Source organism: Gavialis gangeticus, unplaced genomic scaffold (assembly GCF_001723915.1).
Source record: "Gavialis gangeticus isolate Ggan-Ray unplaced genomic scaffold, GavGan_comp1, whole genome shotgun sequence".
Taxonomy (NCBI): Eukaryota; Metazoa; Chordata; order Crocodylia; family Gavialidae; genus Gavialis; species Gavialis gangeticus.
Window position 1 is genome coordinate 6,313,973 of NW_017729011.1, and position 3,432 is coordinate 6,317,404.

Here is a 3,432-nt window from a genome sequence, read left to right on the forward strand (position 1 = left end):
ACCACCCCTTGGATCACGTGACGCTGCCCCGGTCACGTGGGCTGGGTGCCATCGCTACCGAGGCGCCGCCATGTTGTGTAGCGAGGCGTGGCTCCGCCCCCGGGGAGGAGCAGGGCGGAGCTTCGCCAGCGTGATGCACAGGCCGCCAGCAGACCGGCGGGTGTGTCTGTAGGGGCTGCCCGTGCAGCTGCGTTAACCCCCCCCCCCACGCGTCGTCCCTGCTTTCTTCGGCAGCAAATGTCTTCTGACAGCGCTTCAAAATAAAGAAATGTTTTAACTTTGATCCAGTTCTCACTCACTGGCTACAGTGAGCAATATAAAGTAAATAAGGTGTATTTGCATACTTATTTGCATTTTTGATAGGTTTTCAGCAAATATGATAATTTTGAGCTTCCAATAGGATAATTTCATATTTAAGACCTAGCAACGCTGTTGCCCTAGCACTGCCAGCCCGTGAGACACACGGGCTGGGAGGTGGGGCAGCCCCTGAAGCAACATCTGGGCCTGGCGGGTGGGTACTCTAGGGCTGGCCAAGTGTGGCAGTGACCAGCCCAGGATGCTGAGTGAGGCAGGGGGTCTGGCCTGTGGGGCCGAGCCCTAGCAGGGATCCAGGGCTAGGCTGTAACGCTGCTCAGGGGTGGGGGCCTGGTGGACAAGGCCCCCTGCGTGCTGGGCATTGATGGCAGCACCCAGCATGCTCCGTGTGAGGATGACGTGGTTCCCATCAGCCGTGACCACCTGGGCTCAGACCCTGCCAGGAGCAGATCAGAGAAGCACGATATGGTCCATGATCCCCGTTCCTTCCCATCCACATAATGACACAACCTTCAGGGACGTACATGCAAGCAAAGCAGCCCCTCTCCAGAAGAGAAAGATTGATAGAAGGCACTTAGCTACTATTCGGCCCATAGAGAAAGAAATAGGAAACACCTGGATCTCTGAATTGTACCAAGCGGCAGCACTGTGAGACACATTTAGAAATGACCCCTTCACCTCCCTGCTTTTTTCACTCCCCTTCTCTCCCCCCACCCCACACACTGAAAAATCCATTGGACCTAATTGGGCCCAATTGCAACTTTGCAGGCAGCTCTCCCCCGTCACATATAGCTGCAGTGTCCTAATGTGATGGTGTTTTTGTTGCGGCTTTTAGTATTTTGACACCACGTAATGTTTGTGTGAGTCTGTCCTTGATTGTAGAGTTGCCACCTACACAGAGATAATTTACTCAGAGAGAGAGAGAGGTGAAGGCAGTGGACAAAACTTGCTAGTAATGTGCTGAGCTTCACAAGAAAACTGCATCACAACTGGAAAATCACAGTATTTCCTCTCCAAGCTCTAAATGCCTAAACAGTCAAACAGAACTTTTAAGATGGTAGTAGTGTCATATTCCTAGCCAATATTACAAAATTTGAAGCAAAACTCTTCAAACCTGCTTTTTTTTTTTTTTTATAGGGAGGTGGGGGTGATTTTCCTCTGTTAGAGTCAAATGAATTATTTTCAGGGCACTTCCAGTCTGCCAGCTTGTGAAGCAAGACACCCCATCAGAAGAGTCTGTCTGAGGTCTCTCATTTGAAGGTAGATTGCTGATTATTATACAGGCTTCTAGTCCAGTTTTAAAGGATGGTCATGGCCATAAAGGATCTTATGAAAAAAAGTTCTTATGGGACTACATGCACTTATTTGTCTGTAATTTGAGCAAAAAGGACAGGATGGAGGCAACAGCAGGCTTGTAAAAGAGACCCAGTAGCTCTTAGTGCTGCAGAATCAGGCAAACAATGATGGATACCCTGGATCCACCGATCTGGATTCCAAAAGGATCTATTCAGTTTTAGGAATGGACATTTCAGGATAATTTGCCAGCCTCTGTTTGCAAGCATTGAGAATTGCATTTTATAGATTCATAGATTGTCGAGCTGGAAGGGACCTCGGAAGATCATTGGGTCCAGCCCCCCAGCACCAGACAGGAAAGACAGCCGAGGCCAGGTGACCCCAGCAAGATCCAGTTATCCTCTTAAAGATTTCCAGGGTAGGCGATTGCACCACCTCTGCTGCAATCAGTTATTCCACAGTCTGGACACCTTGACTGTGAAGAAGTTTTTCCTAAAGTTGAACCTGAAATGGTCTTCCAGGAGTTTGTGGCCATTACTCCTGGTTTTCCCCAAGAGTACGCTGGTGAACAGATGTTCACTGAGCCCTTGATGTATTCCCCTGATGTAGCGGTAAGCTGTTACGAAGTCCCCTCTCTGCCTTCTATTTTTCAGGCTGAAGAGTCCCAGGTCCCTCAGCCTTTCCTTGTATGGCTTGCCGTGCAAGTCTCTGATCATACAGGTGGCCCTTCTCTGGACTTTCAAGTTGTACCATGTCCTTGTTAAAGTGCAGCGCCTAGACCTGGACACAGTTCTCCAGCTGTAGGCTCCTGAGTACAGCTGGAGAATCACTTCCTTAGTTTTGCTGCAGATGCATCTATTGACGCATGCCAGAGTATTGTTTGCCCTGCTGGCTATAGCATCACACTGCTGGCTCGTGTTCATACCGCAGTCTGTTATTTCTCCCAGGTCCGTTTTGCTCATGGTGCTGGTCAGTTTGACGCCACCAAAGCTGCATGTGTGCAGGGGGTTGTTTGTCCCCAGATGGAGCACTATACATTTCTCAATGTTGAGCTTCATCTGGTTCTGACTTGCCCAACTTGCTAGCCTGTCTAGATCTGCCTGTTTCTGTAGCCTATCATTAAGCATGACCGCACTTCCCCATAACTTGGTGTCATCTGTGAACTTGGCCAGTGAGCTCTTTACCCCCACATCCAAATCATTGATAAAGATGTTGAAAAGTACTGGACCAAGCACCAACCCCGTGGGACACCACTGGCCACGTTTCACCAGGATGACACAGATCCATTCATTAGGACTCTCTGGGTCCTACCCTGCATCCAGCTTCATACCCAACTGACTGTCTTGCAGTTAAGCCCACAATCCTCCAATTTTCTTGTGAGAACATCTTCTTACAACCTAGGGATCCCCTTATTTAAGATCCTTCCACCCTTTGCTTTCATATTTTAATGTGAGCCAGGACTTTCAGGCCATTATCTATGCCTGTGGATCAAAATAATTAATAAAATCATTAGCAGAGTTTCAACTTCCAATGCCAGAAACAGTGAATGCTAAGTGGTATTCGATGCACACACTCAACATAAATTCCACAGCTCAGTTTTTGAGGTACACAGTAGTTTGTGGGGCTGGTCTAGAAAAAAAAGTAGTTATTTGATTGGTAGACAGGAGCAAACTGTATTTGAAAGTATTGGAGTGATGGCACTTGGAGTCCTAATTAAGAGGCCATCTATATGGTGATTTTTCTAGCCCTAAACAATCTTGGGGGAAAAAAAAAAGTCTGCCCAAATCTTATGGGAATTGACGAATGTTAAATAAATGGAATATG